Here is a 21,715-nt window from a genome sequence, read left to right on the forward strand (position 1 = left end):
ATGATTGAGAATTATTGTAAAATTAATCATTTTTTCGTACAACCAACTTTCAATTGGAAAATGTGTTCACAAAATGAGTATTGCTTTGAGAAACCGGGTCTTAACGCAAGTGCGTAAACTTCTTTCTTTAAAAAGAATATATAGATGTATGCCTCATTGTTTACATATTGTAAAGCTTTGTTAATGTGTGTAAATATTGAAATAAATATTAAAAGAAAAGTATGTAGTATATATCAAAATAATAACAGTTTGACAAATTGCGTTAAGACCCGGTTTCCATATGCACTACGCATTTTGTAAGCATATTTTCCATTTTAAAGTCACATCATACATTTGATTCATGAAGACGTTACAATTTTTAATACATGAACTAATAATAAAGAGAAGATAGAATCAATAAAAAAATAAACATAAAGATGTAAAGGAAAAATTAAAGTAGACAAATATCTTTCAGAGAATAAAATGGGCTGTTTACATCACCGACTTATTTAATTATTTTTTTTTATACGTCAAAGAGTGTCAGCGCTTAAAGCTAATTGAAGTTGAAATATGGTAGAAATAATATTTGTTAATACCGCAAATCGAAGAATGGACAGAATTATTAATTATTAAACTATGAAAATTTTATTACATATAAAATTTTATGACAAACAGCGTATTTTATAACAACGACAACATGCAGACAAATAGCGCCGACACGAAAAATAAATAAAATAGATAAGCATCTCGTACCTGTATCACATGTCCGATGTTGCCATCTGTCACATAAATCACATGTGATGGCATGTTGGCGAGGTGAGACTATCCGATCACACGAAATACACAATTCGTCTGCCATAAGAACGTGTCGAAATATAAATTCACGACTGACGCTGCCATGGCCATGTTGCTTTTTATATACACTTTCGGCGAATATCTTGAGATCAAAAGATGCAAACTGGCTTAAAGTTTATAAAAACAATATCACGCCTTTATAATGTCTCCTTTTGATGTTTCTGTGCTAGTAATTAGTCAATCATCTGATCACACGTCTTCCGATCTAAGTGTGTTTGATAATTGTTAAATTGATCCCGAAATTATTTTAATTGGCAAATAAATGCATCATCTGCCAAACTAATTAATCGTAATACTTTACGTTTGTAACACAATGAATCATAACGTTTCAGTTAATTAATTGCAATTAAAATCAAACTGATAATTGAGCAAACATTATATTTGTAATTATTAAATAATCTTAATTTCCCATATATGATAAACAAGTACTAAATTAAAATTGCAATTAATAATAAAAATTGTATTAAAAATCTTAATTTTCCATATATGTTAAACAAATACTATTCGGAGCGAAAGAATCCTTTACAAAAGCCTAATATTACATAATAATTAAATAAGGGCGAAACAACCCACTTGTAAGGGCGAAACGACCCTGGGCGAAACGACCCGGGGTGACAGAGGGCGAACGGGATTAAGGGCGAAACGACCCGAGACCGCCTCTGGTTTATTTATTTTGCCTCGGCCTTTAACCTGGGTCGCTTTGATTTCAGGTGTTTAGCCCCCATATCAACAAGGCTCTCGACCCTATATATAGTTATTCATATTGTTTAAAGATTTTGAGAACCCTCACTCGGTGCCAGTGGGGATAAAACAGGGACCTTATAGCTAGATGAATGCATCAAATATGCCAGCAACACTTTATAATCAATAACTTTATAATTGATGATTCTGTTCTTTTAACTACATTACTAATTTACCAAAACAATGTGAAACACATTTTTATGCCCCCAAAGGAGGGCATATAGTGATCGCACTGTCCGTCTGTCTATCCGTCACACTTTGCATTTAGGTTTAGAAAAAATGCTCATAACTCCTATGTCGCTTCAGATGTAACATTCATATTTGGTATGCATGTGTATATGGACAAGGCCTTCCCATACACACACAAATTTTGACCCCTTTGACCTTGAACTTAGGGTTGGCTTTTAGGTTTTGAATAATGCTCATAACTTCTATTAAAGCGTTTATCGGGGGCGTATGTCAACCTACGGAGACAGCTCTTGTTTTTGCTACTGTCCTCTGCACAAACCATGATATATCTGCATATATGCATCCAACCAAATCAGTTAAACTATTTGTCACTTAATTACAGTAAACTTATTGCATGTTAACTTTTCAACAATATATATATCATTGCCTTCCCCAGGCTATTTAAGCGCCCCTTGCCGGGGCGCTTGAATTTCGAAATCAGAGTCCCCGGGGCGCTTGAAATTTTCCGATCAGTGTATTCTTTATTAAAAGAAAGTGGAGATTGTCCAAAAAAATCAAGGTTTCCCTATCAGTGTATCAATATTCCCTGTTTTAAAAGAGCACTCGGTACCTACTTTCACAAGTAATCGCCATAAACACCACATGGGGTAATGGATAATCCACTGATAAGAGAATAGCATGACGCGCGTATCGATTATTCTAACATTACACGGTCATTTAAATGCTGACAAGGATGTATCTGGTTACTTTCCAGTCGTCAAACTGTGAAGTTCATCGTCCAATCGGTTACGCGAATGCTTATGGGGGCGGGGTTAACTATCGACCATTATTTTTGATTGACGTCGGGCATGAAGTAAGAGTTTATCGCAGCTTGATTAGCAAGTAGTTGTTCCATTTGAGTAATATAAAACCGGTAATTAGTACAGTACACAACATTAAAGACGGTTTCGGGCATCATCATCACACCTTTTTACTGTAAACAAGTGTTACCTATGACTCATAATTAATACGAGAAATTAATTGCAAGTGGTAAACAATTAATTATTATAGCGGTTACAATTATGTGATAACAATTTATTTAATTCCAGAACATGTATATTTCAACATGTCCATTTATAGAACTGATTCACCTCGTTTTTCTGACATTTATTCTTAATGCGCTTTAACAAATTTTCGTTGAATTAATTACGCACACTTGTAAATGTTTCGTCCGATAATCGATAGTTAGAAGACTGATGATGGCAACCGGCCGTGATCCTCGTGGACAACGTGAATTTCATGCATAATTCCGTCAAAACATTTATTCAACTCGTAAAGTGTGTAAACAAATTATCGTTGAGTTTATAACGCAACGGTTAATATTTGTTGAAATCTCAAATGGGAATAATTAAATTTGTAATCCCAAACCCATTACCGTAAGTCGATGTTAACGCGTTTTTAATCCGAAACACACTTCCGAATGTAAATGTTACCGCAACGTTAAATATTTTTGCTTCAAATTAGCAGTGCAAATTTATTTTGTGTCGAATCTTTTTCTCAATTAAAAAGAGCGCGAAAATTATGCAGCATGTACAACGTCGCGTCTATTGCATACAAATGACGTGTATTGAGCGTTTTAACAAGCACACAACAGGTCAGGGGATTGACGCATAATAAGAGGCAATATTTCATCAAATCTATAAATAGTCACTTAAAAAATGGCAAGGTTTGTGTTAAAGAAATAACTGAAAGCTTTTATCGTAAATATTTACCAGAAAGAGATTGATAAAAACGGAATAAACGGGATTATCGGGTAATAAATAGAAACTTGAAAAATAGTAAGTATACAGTAATAGTCGGGTTGAAACGGATGTATTGGGGAATCGTTCGAGTCGGGATTTTACTATCTGTGCGGAAAAGTTTTAAAACAATTAAACAATATAAACAAATATATTTTTAAATGACTGGGGGATTTTTTTGAAGAGTCATAGCGCACCAAATGACGTCTTTTGACGCTGTTTTACCTTGAGTTATAACGCACCACAGAACGTGAATTGACACGTTAAATTTAAAAAAAAATCAACGTCGGGAGGGGACACCCCTCCCGAACCCACCCCCGGGGCGCCTGAACAAATTCCTGGGGAAGGCACTGTATATACATGTATATATAATTATATATAACAGATCTTGAAAAAAACTCACATCAAACTTCAAATTGTTTTAGTAAATTATAGGCTTTAATTGGTATTGTGACATTGACACCACTCATGCATGCGACTATACAATTATACAACTATGGAACACATTATTTATGAGAAATTCCAATACATCAACATATCGTCTCAGATTTAAGGCAGATAATCTAGTGCTTTTTTGCTGCCATTTTTACTATTACACATTTTTTCATTTTATGTTATGATGCATTGATCTTGTTTCTAAATTAACCAAGCAATCATGTTAAACTTTTGAAGAAAGATGTTGTCTGATAAATATAGAAAATATAATCACTACAAAGTGAACAAAATTCAGTTGAATACTGTGACCAACGAAGATTTGCCAAAGAGCAATTCAGACATGATTTAAATTAAATACAAGTAATATGAAAGTCTGCCTATTGGATCCCAGTTAAGACTTATTTGTCAAATCTGCACATTAATTTTCCCTTAGCCATGTAGAATTGGGGACTAAATACCATCAAGTCATATAAAAAGGAGCAGGGTATAGCACGCTCTTGAGCTTTCACATGAATTTTACGGGTAATTTTCATACAACAAATGATATTATATAGTGTAATGATAAAGCATTATGAGCACAAATTATATCTCTTACTAGTGGTGCAAAAATCATTTAAGTGTCACATTTCAAAAGAAAATTTATATAAAAAGGTATTATTAATTGTTAAAACGTTATAAAAGGTTATTTCAATTCACTAAAGCATTTAATTACAAGAACAAGTGCATTTTATGTCCATTACAATACATGTAACAGTATTGGCATTGTATTTATCTGCATTTGATGTGCATTTAATACACTTAAAAATGCAGACAAGACACCCTTCTAACAGAAACAAATGTATTTTTTTCTGCATTTTTCCAGCATTAATACTCTTCAAGTGTATTTTTTATCATCCCAAATACACTTTACCAGGAAAAAGGTATGTTAAAATGCATTTTTAGTTTGTTTTAAGTATATTTTCAAATGCATTAAGACACTCTTTTCTTTTGCAAAAAATGTTGAACAAAAACTTGAAAATATTTAATATACTAAAGTGTAGTAATAATTAAAGTTTTGTATGAGCATCAAAAACAGTGTCAAATTCATACCAGTGCCTATTTAGTAGCAGTAGGCCTTATATGGTCTACTTGTGGTAGAAATAATGCATTTTGTATAATACAACATACATAAATTAAAAAATATAGCTGCCCATACAGTTCAATACAATGTTCAATTAACTACACTATGCAAAGTTGAAATATGACATCAAGCTTGGAATAATCTTTTCAATAATGAATAATATGCTGTTTTAATTTATAAGTGAAATAAACACTTGCATATAAAAACTGATTTTAAATAAAAACTAAATGTTTAATTTGATTTTTAGCTCCACTGGCCAAAGGTCCTGTGTCCTTCGTGCATCCATGCATAAACTTTTCCTTTGAACATCTTCTCCTAAACTACTGGTCCAATTCTGATGAAATTTCTTAGGAATGTTCCTGGGGTGAACCTCTTTCAAATTTGTTCAAATTATGCCCCTGGGGTCAAATTTGACTCTGCCCTGGGGGTCACAAAATTGAAAATTTGCTGAAATAATGCCTATTTTGTAAAAACTTTCAAAATCTCCCGCCCATAACCATTGGGCCTAGGGCTATCAAATTTGGTATGTAGAGACATCTAATAGTCCTCTACCAAATTTGTTCAAATTATACCACTGGGGTCAAATTTGACCCTGCCCTGGGGGTCACAAAATTGAACATATGCTTATATAGGGTATATTTTGTGAAAACTTTACAAATCTTCTCGTCCATAACTATTGGGCCTAGGGCTACCAAATTTGGTATGTAGTGGCATCTTATAGTCCTCTACCAAGTTTGTTCAAATTATGCCCCTGGGGTCAAGTTTGACCCTGCCCCGAGGGTCACAAAATTGAACATATGCTTATATAAGGCCTATTTTGTGAAAACTTCAAAAAATTTCTTGTCCATAACAATCCGGCCTAGGGCTATCAAATTTGGTATATAGTGACATCTAATAGTCCTCTACCAAATTTGTTCAAATTTAATCCCTAGGGTCAAATTTGACCCTGCCCCGGGGGTCATAAAATTGAACATATGCTTATATACTAGTAATGCCTATTTTGTGATAACTTAAAAAAAAATCTTGTCCATAACCATTAGGCCTAGGGCTACACAATTTGGTATGTAGTGACATTGTATAGTCCTCTACTTAGTTTGTTCAAATTTTGCCCCAGGGGTCAAATTTGACCCTGCCCCGGGGGCCACAAAATCAATTATATGCTTATATAGTGCCTATTTTGTGAAAATTTTAAAACTCTTCTTGTCCTTAACCATAAGGCATAGGGCTACCAAATTTGGTATGTAGTGACATGTTATAGTTCTCTACCAAGTTTGATCAAATTATGCCCCTTGGGTCAAATTTGACCCTGCCCGGGGTCACAAAACTGAACATACGCTTATATGGGGCCTATTTTGTGAAAACTTTAAAAATCTTGTTGTCCATAACCATTAGGCCTAGGGCTACCAAATTTGGTATGTAGTGACATCTAATAAACCTCTACCAAATTTGTTCAAATAATGCCTCTGGGGTCAACTTTGACCCTGTCCCGGGGGGTCACAAAATTGAATAAACGCTTTTAAAGCGCCTATTTTGTGAAATCTTTAAAAATCTTCTTGTTGAAACCATTTGGACTATGGCTACCAAATTTGGTATGCAGTAACATCTTATAGTCCTCTACAAAGTTTGTTCAAATTATGCCCTTTGGGTCAAATTTGATCCTGACCCGCATGTCACAAAATTGAACATTATATACGCTTATATCTTGCTTATTTTGTGAAAACTTTAAAAATATTCTTGTCCTTAACTCTAGGACCTAGGGCTACCACATTTTGTATGTAGTGAGATATAGTAGTCCTCTACAAAGTTTTCTCAAATTATGCCCCTGGGGTTAAATTTGACCCAGCCCAGAAGGTCACAAAAGTGTACATGTGCTTAAATAGGGCCTATATTTAAGTATTTGCACATGCAGAGAAATTTGTTTCAGCCTTTTTTTCAGCAGTGGAGTGATACAGGGCCATCATGGCCCTCTTGTTTAATACTCAAAAAATGAAACTGTGTTCATGCTTGCATGAACACAGTTTATAAATGCTGTCAGAATTATAAAATATGCAATTACTATAAATACAAATGCCAGGGAAAAGTGCTTTTTGTACTAAAAAATTCGAATGAATATTACAATAATACATTCTGAATACTTTAGTATGTAATTAACAGTATTTGTCTGAGAAAATCACTAAATTTTATATATTTATTCAAATTCACATAAATCATATTTCAAAAACACATCATTACTTCAAATCCTTTCACACAATACTGAAAAAAAAGCACAGTTTCCGATTGTTATTGATTCTTTATTAATTAATACATGTACCATTTTTTAATCTTGATGCATCCTCAATTGTATAATGCACATCTTAATCTGTTTTAACAATTATAATATAAAGATTAAGGCTGACTCAGTAAAATAATAATCCATGATTTCTGCAGTACTTGCAGACAAAATAGGAATACTGCTGTGATATTATCTATCTATCGAATGGGATATTAATTTGGCTTCAATAGAAAAAAATCAAAGCATACACATGCAGTGCTCCAGCTAGGATTTGAAAAGGGCAGGGGGGCTTTTTTGTTAAAAGGGCACTTTCGACGCGCAGTTTTTTGTGAAAAGGGCACGTACGAGCGCGCGGGTGTTTCTGGAATGCTTCCTATTGCATGTTAATTTATATGTTATAAATAATTGTATTATTCCCATTTTTATTAAACCATTCAAATATAATGTCTACAATAAGGATTAAAGTAATTACAATGTAATAAGAGATTTATGAATAATCATATGTAAAAAAAAATTAAAAAAAAAATAAAAAAATTTGGGGGGGGAGGTGGGGGGCAGGGCGGAGGTTCGGGGGGGGGCGCAGGGCGGAGGTTCGGGAAGGCAGGGCGCGGCGCCCTTCGATTTAGGCCTAGCTGGAGCACTGCACATGTATAAAATGTGTATGAATATATTACTTAAACTTAAATTGATTGACCATCAATTAAAAGATATTATAATATATGTATGTATATAAATATCCTTGTAAAACTAAAAAATAAATATGTATGTTTCTATTACATCATTTAGGACTTTTATTTTCAGACAAAGTAGAGTGAAGCTTAAAACAGTATCCAATTGTAACAGTCAATTTTGGGAAAATCAACCTTATAATTATTTTCTGTGTTGGCCAATGTCATAATTGGTATAAAATGTATATTGAACTGGAAGTTTTCTTTATTTTAAATGATAACATTTGCTTGGTCAGCCATAATTGTCACAATCAAGTGGTCTTTTTACACTGTAGTTTTCTCACTGACTATGGGTTTGTTCTGAGAATGAGCCACACAAAGTTTCGTTGGGGAGATGAGTTGTCAATTTTATGTTTATCAGTCTTTCATAATCCAGTATACCTGTAAAAATGGAATTTGTAACTAATAATCACACAATATACACAATTAAAATTGTATGCATTTAGATTTATTTAGTACTGCACATTAATCATTTTCCAAAAATATGTAGCAACATTACATTATATAATGCTGCAATACTAAAGTAATTTACTAATTAAAGGTCGCTGATGTGTAATGGATGTGGTGTCCACCTAATGATCTGGAGGTCACTGGTTTGATCCCCAGTGTGGGAGCATTCTTAAGAAATCTCCAAGAGACACCCAAGTACTGGTTCTAGGCCCAGGAAACGAACTCAAAAGCATTTCACATACATGTACGTAGTTAGTACTTTAAATTTAATCAAACTAAAAATGGGTTAAAACTATAAACTGAAACCCTTATTAATACATTTTATTTTGAATCAAGCAAATGTGCAAATTAATTAAAAATAATGAGTAAAATTTAAAAATTCTACTTTAAAGTTATCATGATAATTTAGATCATTTTCAGAATATTTAATGATGATAATGATAAAATTATATATTCCCTAAATGATAAAAATAAAACATGTAATGTTAATTTATGAAAAAAACGTTTTAATTTTATCAATATCATGGTAATTACAACTAGATACAGGCAATTAGATCAGAAACGTGCATTAATTATATTAACCCATTCATGCCTAGCGTCCTGAAAAAAAGAACATTGCAAACAGCGTAGACCCAGATGAGACGCCGCATAATGCGGCGTCTCATCTGGGTCTGCGCTGTTTGCTTAAAGAAATTTCTGTAAGAAATATTCTAAATATAGAAATAAATATACAATTTAGAAGGATGAGAGAGTCCACTGGGCATAAATGGGTTAATGAACAACCCAGACATTTGTAGTGATTTATGGTCACTATTTGATTAACGTTCTATACATGACCTGTCATAAAAGGTATTTTTTAGCCAGTACTACAATCGGCAATGATAGTCTGTATTGCATACATATTCCAACGTCTATTATCGATTCGCTTCCTCAAACTGAACAAATATTTAATGTTTACATCGCGAAACGTAATGCATCCAGTTTCACTTTCGGTTTGGTTGGTTTTGTAAACACCGTAATTTCATCTTAAAAATTGGATGATAGGGTGATTAAATAATAATGGAAAAGTAAATCACTTGGATAATAGGTCAAAATGCAACACAAATGAACGTTAATAGTGCTCTTAATATCAAAGTTTCGGTAAAAAGTTTGGCGCTAGTTCAACGCGCATGTATACAGCCTCATAACAATAGACTGACAACCTTTTGGGTAGTAAAGTAGTAATACAAGGCAATATGGCGACCGTTAGCCACGAGGCCTATCTTACGGAGGAATCCGAGATAGCCGATGTATCACGATTGTAGGCATTCTACATTCTAGACATAGATGGTGCAAAAGTAAAAAGTGCAACCGCGTGCTTGAAAACACACGAAGTGAAATGCTATGTGTGGTATATTTTTTGTTCAATCAACAAAAACGTTGATTATAATATTGTCGAGGGTTTAAAAAATAGGGCGGACATTGTTATTCTTCACAGATAAGCTACTTACATTGTATGTTTGCGCAAATACATCTAATTCGGAGTGTGTGTATATAAATGTTATACTGCTATGTGTGGGACACATTTTTTAAATGCTATGTGTGGTATACAAGAATTTGCCCGTCAGTTCTGCATTTAATCTGAACACAGTTTTGTAAGAATCTAGAACATAAACTTTAGTCTGTCCTGAAAATATATCAAATTAACCAAATGTTACATTATTGAATACTGAAGTAATCGTGTAATGATTAAACAATTTATGTTTAACTGAACATAGTTCTTATAAAAGCATATATGTTATGTTGAAATATAATACTTCTTTGTTTTACTTATTGTCTTTAAATAAATATAATGATTGATATTTCTGCCTGATTATTGAATTTGGTCCATTTTTTAATGAATGACAAAGAAAATAAGAGCACATGCTTTAAAATGGGTTTTACTTCTATTGTTTTTCAGACTTGAAAAAAAAAGGATTAGTCGAAAGATCTGTAACGCTTTTAAGGTTCGAAGCTGTGTAAGAACTACATGAACACCATCAAATCACACGGAAGGTGATATGTGGCAAGTTAATTATCAAAACCACAGTGACAGAGACAGGGACCCCGCTTCATTCTGTGATGTTTATGGAAAGCTATTTCAACTAACTATGCAAACATACCATTTAACATGTATTTTTGCATAAGCAAAACAAAGTGTGTGTATTGATATGTGTGTATATTTATGGGTGGTGTAACTATGTTATTACTAAAATTGATTAGATGAATATAAAATCTGATTATGTGTGTTAATAAAACAGGTGTTTCATAACAAATAACAATTTAAATCCAATGATGCTTGTTTGTGGTCTATTCCAATATCATCTCCATATGAACATCTTCGAATCCAATAATGCTTGTTTGTGGTCTATTCCAATATTATCTCCATATGAATATCTTCAGTATATCAAAATAAACACGTCATTAATAATAACATTACTTTATAACTAGCATGCACATATAACAATAGAAATTAAAGCACCAAATACACAAAGAAGTACATTAGTATTCACAAAGAAATTGTAATCAGTCAATTTATGAATTTGCAAATCTTGCTATTCAAACATATGAATGCTCCAATTAAGTCATAACAAATGATCATCGCCAAAACGTCTTGAATAGTGGGGGTTATTATACCAACAAACATATTGAATTGCATCAATACTTCATTTACTCAAATTCAAATGAAATCTGAATAACTGAAAATAGTTTGAGATGTTTAATGAAAATACTTATTTGCCCCGGTCATGAAAGGGCGCTGCAAGATCTTGTTACCACTGCACCAAGTAATTAACATTAAATCATATAATGTTGTTCAATTTGTTGAAATGTCAAATTTTTATGTAATGTTTACTTTGATTGTTTTCTTTCCCTGCAATACGTGCACCATCTGGTAATAAAACAAACAGTTATTTAAACTTTGGAACATTTACTATACATGTTTGTATATGACAACTTTTCATTGATCAAGATATCAGTACGTCTCTTGAAGGTGCTTCCAAAAATACTTTAATCTCCCTGAAAAGAACAAAATACAAATGAAATAAACTGTTAAACTTAAAAAAAATATAATAGCATGCGTGATATATCATATAGCTCAATAGGATTTAGATACAAATACATGATTTAAAAATGCTGTATGATCTTTTTATGCTTATTTAATAACTATCGTTACAGTCAAAAATGCCTACACATTCCTGCTAAAAAACACAACTAACACTTTTTGTAGTTTTGTTGCAATAATGTTCACATGACATCTTGCACAAACAATCCTTACGATTTTGTGTATTAAACAAGTGCATTAGTTGGCAGTAACAATTCACTCAAAATTCAACATTTTGTAACAATCAATTTTATAGAAACAAACAAGAAAAAGTTTGCCCAACGGAACTATTTTCCTGTCCGTGCGTGGGAGGCTTTGTGTTAGGAGATCCCCGACCGTGTTTTGACCTCTCTGCCACACTGTTCGCAAACAAATGGCATTCTAAAAGTAAACAAAATATGAATATAAGTTATCGACAATCATGATAATTTTGAGTAACATGAACGTAGGTTTATCATATTTAAGGCGCGCAAAACACTACCAACAATTTTTATTGACCAACTTTTGTTATTCAGACAGACTTTAAATATTATTGACGTTAATGTCAATCTTTCGATTCTCTAGTTTAGTTTGTATACCACACATAGCATTTAAAAAATTTGTCCCACACATAGCATCATTACATTTTCTTACACACACTCCGAATCAGATGTATTTGCGCAAACATACATTGTATGTAGCTTCTCTATGAAGAATTACAATGTCCGCCCTAGTTTTTAAACCCTCGACAACATTGTAATCAACGTTTTTGTTGGTCGAATAAAAAATATACCACACATAGCATTTCACTTCGTGTGTTTTCAAGCACGCGGTTGCACTTTTTGGAAAAATTACTTAATTAATTTAGCGCAAACTTACCAAAGTTGTGTCTTTTGACAATGACCGGGCACTCGTCTTTGTTTTTTTGAAAATGGTTTTGAAATAATGAAGAAATTATCAAAAACGTTACATGAAGCGACGTTTTGTTTACATCCGATTGTCCCACACATAGCCGAAAAAGTCACCTGGTTCAGGCACCTTGGGTATGAACAGTTGATTGTTCACACATATAAGCTTTGAGAAAAATAAAAAAGTAAAGAAACTAACGGAGTATTCAGTTGTTATTGTAGGAAATAAAGGAACTAGGAACTCTCAAATTATATATTTTTTTAAATCAAATGTGGTGAAATTTACAAAAAATACAGTCCTCAATACAAAATAAAGAATTGATTCGCCACATTATTTGGTCCCGCGAACCGGAAACGAGCTTGTGAAAGTAAACCAGCCTGATAAAAAAGGGAATAAAAGTGAAAGATTCATTCGGGCAGAAATTCCAGCACGCCGTAGGAGCCTAAACACTTAGCCATGCCCGATGTTGCCAAAGTTATTAATATGCTAAATGTAAAGAAAGCCACTTGAGTGGACAAAATATCAGCAAAGCTTTTAAATATTGGTAAACCGGCTTTAACTGAACCTCTTACTAATCTTGTGAACATTTCTATTGCCACAAGTACTTTTCCAGATAAACTCAAAATGGCACAAGTAACACCCTTATACAAAAAAATTACCCTTTTTGCAAAGCTAACTATAGACCAGTAAGTGTCCTACCAATGCCCTCTAAAAAATTTGAGAAAGTAATTGCTAATCAACTTAACTTTCATTTTGATAAAATTTTAAATAAATTTTTATGTGCTTTTAGAAAGGGACATGGCTGTCAAACCACCCTATTAGAACTTCTGGAGGATTGGAGTCAGGCTCTCGATAAAGACCATTACGCTGCAGCAATTATCATGGACCTGTCCAAGGCCTTCGATTGCCTGCCGCACGATATATTACTGTCAAAGCTGTCAGCGTATGTGTATGGTATGTCAGAGCCTGCGTCCAGACTACTCCAGTCTTACCTTTTTAACAGAAAACAGCAAATTAAAATAGGAGATACAGTTAGTTTATGGGCCAGTATAACAAAAGGAGTACCCCAAGGGTCTATCCTGGGGCCCTTACTGCTCAGTGTCTTTATTAATGATATTTTTTATTTTATAAACAAATCTACCCTTTACAATTATGCAGATGATAATACTCTTTCATTTTACACAACAAACTTTGATGAACTTATAAGTGTTTTACAACATGAAAGTAACATTCTTATTGATTGTTTCATTTTAACAAGATGCAAGCTTACCCTGACAAATTTCAATCTTTTGCAATAGGCAAATCAACTTCTTGTAAAAAAAAAACTCATTTAAGATAGGTGATGCTACTATAACTTGTGAAAAAGTTGTTAAACTACTTGGTATTGACATAGACTATAAACTAAATTTTGATACTCATATACAAGGATTATGTAAGAAGGCAGCCACTCAAATTAACATTTAAAAAAAAGATTGGTAGAAATTTAAGTGTAAAAAACAAGCTTTTAATTTTCCATACCTTTGTATTATCAAATTTTAATTTTTGCTCAATGACCTGGCATTTCTGTTCAGAAACTAATATTAAAAAGATGGACAAAATTCAAGAAAGGGCAATTCGTTTTATATACAACGACTATAGCACTCAATATATCGATCTTTTACAAAAGGTAGACCTTCCGTCCTTGCAAATAAGACGTATAAGATCAATGGCTATTGAAACATTTAAAATCATAAATGAAATTTCCCCACCTTTGTTAAATGATTTAATTGTTAAGAGACAGTCAACCATAAATTTTAGATATACCAATATTTTACAGATACCACAGGTACGCACAACAACATATGGTAAAAATTCTTTAAGATATGCTGCCCCCTCGCTGTGGAACTCCCTACCAGAAGATTTTAGAAAATGTACAAATATTTCGCAATTTAAAACTTTAATTGAGACATGGAATGGAAAAATCTGTAGGTGCAAATGCTGTAGACTGAATGGGATTTCCACAGCAAGGGAGCATCACATCACTTAGTTTTAAGTTCATTTTCTACTATAATGTTATATAGTGTTAGATTTGCTTAGCTTTGTGTGCTTTGGATGCTTAGCATGCTCTATATGCTTTATTTACTTAAATGTTATATGCTGTTAGTGTTTTTCTTAGCTTTGTATGCTTTGTGTGCTTTGCATGCCCTGTATGCTTTGTAGGCCCTATATGCTTTATATGCCTTGTGTGATCTGTATGCTTTGTATACTTTGTGTGCTTTGCATGTTTTTGTGTGCTTTATATACTTTATATGCATTGTTTGTTGGTATACTTTGTGTGCTTTGCATGTGTTTTTTTGCTCTATATACTTTATATGCCTTGTTTGCTTGGTGTATTTTTGTGTGCTGTGTATGCCTAGTATATTTTGTATGCCTGGCATGCTTTGTGTGCTTTGTTTACGTTGAATGCTATGTATGCTATGTATACTTTGTGTGCCTTACGCTGTGTATACTCTGGTTGCTTTGTACGCTTCGTACGCTTTGTATGCTCTGCATGCTATGAATGCTCTGTATGCTTGATATGTTTTGTATGCTCTGCATGCTGTGTCTAGTTGATATTTTATTCTTTCTCTTAAAAAATTATCTGACTTTAAATGTAGACAAATCTAAACTGTTTAGTACCATATCTGATGTTGTAATATCATGCTATATATTTATATGTATATCTGCCTTTTAATTGTAGAACAAATTTTTTCCAGTCTTTCAGCTTTTATACACTTGTTATTTCTTATTCATCATGTTTTATAGTCGGTTGTACAAGCTGTCTGAGCTTATGTTTGTTGTTTTAACTCTTGCCGACTCAAAATAAATCTGATCTGATCTTATCTTATCTATCTTATCTTAATACACATGGAATTAAATTGTGAATTTTCATCACTGAAAAAAGAAATGGCAAACTAAAATTTGACGCTTGTCAGCATAACCAGAAAAATAAGTGTAAGTGAAGATGTGGATGAAGAAAAAGTAAAAATTGTGTAAATTCTTACTGCCAGTGGATTTACACAGATTAATGCCTTGTGATTGATTTATTGTATCTGGTGTGAAATAATCAGAATTTATAAAATGTCTGCACTCGCATCCATCAAGGGGGTGAGAACCCGATATAGAAATAACATCCAAACAGCAATCTCAGAGAGTAGAGAATTAATGCATATGGATTTCGAGAGCGTTGATGTGGAAACCTTTGTGTTCAAAGCAGATAAGTGTTTGGAAAAAATAAAGAACAAGTGTGACAAGTTGGAAGTATAATCAGAGAAACTTCAAGAAGTAACAGAGGAAGCAAAAAAGTGTGCAACAAATCATAAATAATGATGGTGACATGTGCGATCAAGCTATGGAATGCTACATGGACTTGACACATTTAAAAGATAAAATTAATTCAAAAAGAGAAAAAAAGAAGAAAAGATTAATGTTTACCAAGATGAAAAGCTTGTAATTATGCAACAAGAAATGCAAAGTTTTAGATTTGAACTTGAGCATAAAAAGATGCAAAATCAAATAAAATAAGAACAAGCACAACAGCAAAAAGAATGCCATGTGAAACTACCAAGATTGAATATGGTGTCATTTGACAGGGACAATCTAAAATGGACTGAGTTTTGGGACTCATTTGAGACTGTAGTGCACCAAAACAAGCGCCTTTCAAATGTGGAAAAATTCACACATCTCAAAAGTAAAGTGCTTGGGGAGGCAAAATATGTAATTGCTGGATTATCCCTGACACGGGCCATCTCCAGGAACTTTTTCCACAAAATAGAATCTACTAGCGTTCGAACATAAGGACGATATGGAGAAAATCGCCCAAATCTCTAAAAAGCTTTTGTTTAATATGCGTCGTTTATTAGCGTAGCTGTTTAACCCAGGTTTTCAGCTTTACGGACGTTCACCAAGATCCAATAAAATGTTGGACAAATTTCTGTCAGTAGGCCCGTATTAATAATTGGAATGTTCGCATTGGTTTAAAATACATGAACTAAGCAACATAGAAACCGTGTTGTCCTATCTTTAAAAAGTGTTAACTTATTTTATGAAAAGCCGCTTGACTATCTTTGTTGTGCAGTATACAGTAGAAGAAGTGCGCCAATGGTATATCACCTAGTTTCTTTAAGGTAGTGCACCTCTAATGATTTCCCGCGATTTCTTCGAAGGTTGAAGAGCCTACTTTTAGGTGCCGTAGCCTAGTGGATAAGGCGATAGACTAGAAATCTTTTGGGATATTCCCGCGCAGGTTCGAATCCTGCCGACGACGTATACTTTTTTGCGACGCGTTTAATTTATTTTCTAACGTAATTTGATTTAATATGGCATATAAGCTATATTTATTGTTAAATATGTTGCAATTTTTATGCACATTTTTCAATTATAAAAATTAAAACAACGTTATGGCGAAATTGGGTGATTTACTGTTGAAAATACGAACCATGCATGTTGCATTTTTATTTTTATTTCAAAACGTATACGGTAAATCTGTCTAGTTCTTGGTATTTTTGCTGTATATAGTGTTTCTATAAAAATTAAGTTTAAAATATGACTTAAATGATACTATTTTGAATTTTATGACACTTTGTTTTTAACCGACCCAATTTTTACTTGGCTGAAATCACTTACATTTCATGGCGCTCTTCCATAGATAAAAATTTGTAAAAAATAAATGTCTGTAAAAGAATACTTATTTCATCTTGTTTAAACTTTAAACACCTTTACAGCATCTGTACGCACCAACTGCATGCCCATATTTGGAAATTTGAATGAATTATGGAACTTTTATATACCCCAGGGGTGAAAATAAACTGGACAAAAGCCGAGCGTGGGGTGGTTTTGAAAAAATCGGTATATTTTTTTTAAAAGCATGGAAAGCCTACCTACAAATTTGCGTGTAGTTCAGGGAAATGATGCTGATTAAGAAAATAATTAATTAGATTATATTTGGATATGTGCCCATTAGAGGTGCGCTACCTTAAAGTTGTTCATTCGACACATATAAACATTTTCTTTCTGCATCTTACACGAGGAAACGTGACGGTATCGGCTGTGTACGTAGAATAAAAGTTGCGGTAATAGTTAACATCGGAGCATAATTTAGTATTCCTGCTTGGTTACATGGATTTTTTAGGTCTTCAGATAAACATTAATAAGTAATCATTAGTTTGAAACAACGCAAAATTATACGTAAAGACCATTTTATGTTGATTGGCCGACACTTTTATTTTATTTACGATCCTTTACAACAACACCATTAACTCGTTATTATTTTTCTTTAATTTTAGGTATTTTTAGTGTTATGAACCTAAATTTATAAACTATTTTGAAAATATAAAAGAAAATGATACTCATTTTCATAATATAATTCTTAAACAAAACTACAATCCTTCCATATCTGGTAGGATTTTCTTGTGATATACGAGATTGTATGTGAGAGCATGGAACGACAACTCTGCATGGAGATTGATATATATTAATCCATGTACGGGTTATATTTGAGTTACTAGTATACAAAAAGTAGAAAGAATTTATCAAATATCCACGATTAGACGAAATTTAATGGTGTTATATATTCAATTTTTGCTAATTGCATGGTCCTCTACCTCAGTTACTAGTAACTGATTCTCTTGTACACACACGTTCGTATCCTTCATATAATGTAATTAATTATAAGAACATCAAAACTAGAGGAATTTTGGGTTACACTTATATTTAACAAAATCAACGCGCGTGCTGACTCCTTTCGTTGGGTCAAAAACAGCACTGGTAGTAGTAGTTGCTTGTGTTGTTGTTTGCCGATGGAATCGGTCTGAAGAGGTCAAAGAGAAGAGGCTAAAAGTGTCCCCGATAAACACCTTCACTTCATTTATTCCATTGGCTGATTTGAGCATAATAACCCAGAACATTGGAAAAATGACCGCGTCTTTGTAGTATAGCATGTAACACTGTTTAACTGTGTGTTCAGCATGAAACAATGTTATCTCTTATGAAAAGGTTTGATGGATAGAACAGTTTTACACTTAACGCTTGACATCAATACACTTTGTGTGTGCACATTTATATTCAGTGGATTGTCAGCTCCAGAGCGTTTGTACTTAAAGGCTTTGTTCTCATATTTAGTAATTACTACCATATTGCTGTCTGCGTACTAGTATATTTGAGTTCACAGAGGTATGGTTTATACATATCCTGATATTCGTTTAGGCCAAACCATTTTAATTGTTTTCGAAATTGAACATAAAACATGTACAAGTATAAAGTTTTAAACAAGCCATCGTTCCAGTAGTGGAATCGTGACCTCACTTTAATGCATTGTATTCCAACCAGCAAGGTATCTGAGTCAGTTCGCGACCAGTAAAATGATCGTTATATAATATAGGCGTTATCGCGTTAACTAGGTGAACTGGCATTTTATTTAGACCAGAAATATGTTAAATGAAGATATTCGGAGATATAATTATGGTGTGTCAATAATCGATTCTTAATGTGTTTTTAACAATACCATGATACACATTAGTTTTTATTAGTTAAACAAGAATTATTCCACCATATATTGACCAATGTATTAGTTAAGTATGAGCGCGATGATTCCCAATACTGTTAATAATATCATCGACTAGCAATGCCCGACAAACCACTAAAACAGATTTGTTCGAAGAACGCGCGTATAAATATTTAAAATATGTACGGATACTTCGCGTGTGGCCGGTTAACTTATATGTTTTATTTTCACTTCCATTTTTCTTTTGGTTTTCTGTTTTGTATCTATAGATATATGATCACCAATATGTGATAATGTAAAATAAGCCTCGAAAACTTCGCGTAACATCCCGTACTGCGTGTGATGCAGCTAAGAACTGCACAGAAAAAGACTTTCGCCATATTTGATTCCATTCATTAAACTCTTTAGCTTTCAACAACTCCAACCATAATCAACGCCGTATATCTTTTTTTTTTAAGATATTTGTTGTATAAATCTGATAAACCATAAGGTTTCAAACGCAGATTCTCATACTGACGGGATTTCACGGGACGTAATGCCGAAGAATCACGTCCTAATAATAAAACAAGCAACATGTTTGAGAAATTCTTATTTTATTAACTAAATTAAAGTTGACCACTACTTCAAAGCCATTTAATAGCTTAAACATTATATATGTTGGTGAATATTTGTTTACAACTGTTATGGAAAAGAAATCTTTGTATCGGCAAAGTACAAACCACATAAACCATGGAAAATCTGCACGTAGAGTTACAGTCAAGTCTAAAGGTGTGATATATTCAATAAGTCTTTATTGAACTATTCCTCAACTAGCTCAGATTTCAGATTTTAATTGAAAGTTTTGGAATGAAAACAAATATTTACTATGTTCAACAAACAGCCTGTGACAATACTTCACCTAATGAAAACTTCATTTAAGAGTTAGAAACGAACAATCAAATGTCCGAATAATATTAGTTTAGTTAACAGCGTTGTGTACAATACGGTGATATAGCCGTGCTATGGGAAAAAAGTAGAAGACTTTTGCGCAGATCTGCTTTTTTTGTGATTTTGATTTTTAAGGGGTCGTTCTGAATTGGCTCGGAAATGATCGTTTTTACTCGGACCGTTTAATACGGTATATATTGGGCGTTTATACCGTCGTGTTTTACTTAAATGTAAAGGGGTAATTTTGTAAGTATTTATTTGTAAATTTTCATTCAGAATGATACATGATCATTTGTATTTATACCGTCAATTTCTAATTTTAGTATCACCAACGTTGGTATTTGGTCTTTTCTATCATTATTATTATCGGTAATAACGACCGGACTCATAAGATTTTTTATTTATTGTTATTCTATGCAGACATTCAGTTATTGTGATTAAACAATTACCATTGAATAAAACGTTTTTTGCTTATGTTCATTTATTAATTCAGACAATAATGTATATATGTTTAATTCGCCAGTATACAACTAATAAAAAACCGGAAAACACGATATTAATCTATTAATTCGGTATGTATATTGTGCCTGTATTTATAGACAAGTTTACAGCATGATATATTGTCAAATAACAAGATTACAAAGAGTATATAGAAAAATGAAAAATAACACAAGTCCTACATGATATATACTCTCAAGTTACGCTTGTCATGTTAACAATTGAAATGACCATGTCAAGCCTTTATAAATACATAACAAAGATAGACTGCAATTAACGGGACCTTTTCACGTTCTGTTGTTGTCGTTATATTTTATGACACTACGAGGATTGCTTATATAAAGTATATAACAAGATAAATGTCTTGGCTATTATTATACAATTTATTTGGTGCAATAATTGCTTTTGGAAGAGAATTTTTTTGCCTTTGTTCAGACCCAGTTGATGTGCAGGAAATTTGAAGGTTGTATCCCTTGTATATATTTGTATTTTTAGAGTATTTTTTTATTGAATATGCCTGAGCGAGCACTTTGTTGGATTTTCGGGGCCAACTGAAAATAACCAATTGTCATCGATGTTTCCAACAGAAAGCAGAGACACAAAGACATCCCCAACAACAGTAAGTAACTCAACAATGAATCGTTGGACAGTACAGTTTAGCTTAAAGGGACTTATTTTTACCGATTTTCTCCATTTTCAATAATGCAAATAAACGTTTTTCATTTTCACTACACACATTTTCTCAGCATTATGATTAACTGGACACCAGCTGTATATTTTATATATTTAATAGAGTTTTACTTGAGGCTTTATTTTGCTTATTGTTATGAACAGTCTCTGGAGAGCACTGACTGTAACAACAACAGAGATGTCAGTGATGATATTGGCCTCAACGATGCTTTCCTCACAATCTAGGCAGTAGGTTTATATGACTGACTTACATAAATCATTGTGTGGACAACTATTGAACCGTGTCACGCGTTAGAATACGTATAGGAAATTTCTGATCTGTCGCAATAACAAACGCGAAGATGGAAGGAATTTACTAATTGGTTTCTGCAAGGTAACCCATTTTACTGTTTTATTGTTGTTGTTGATATTTATTTATTGGTGATTATGACTATTTAAAACATGTTGACAAAGGAACAGTAACTACTTTGCTTTTCTCTAACAAAATGTTCATGCTATTTATGTTAAACTTCGCGAAGACGTCA

The sequence above is a fragment of the Dreissena polymorpha genome, chromosome 3 (assembly GCF_020536995.1).
Source record: "Dreissena polymorpha isolate Duluth1 chromosome 3, UMN_Dpol_1.0, whole genome shotgun sequence".
In the NCBI taxonomy this organism is placed as follows: domain Eukaryota; kingdom Metazoa; phylum Mollusca; class Bivalvia; order Myida; family Dreissenidae; genus Dreissena; species Dreissena polymorpha.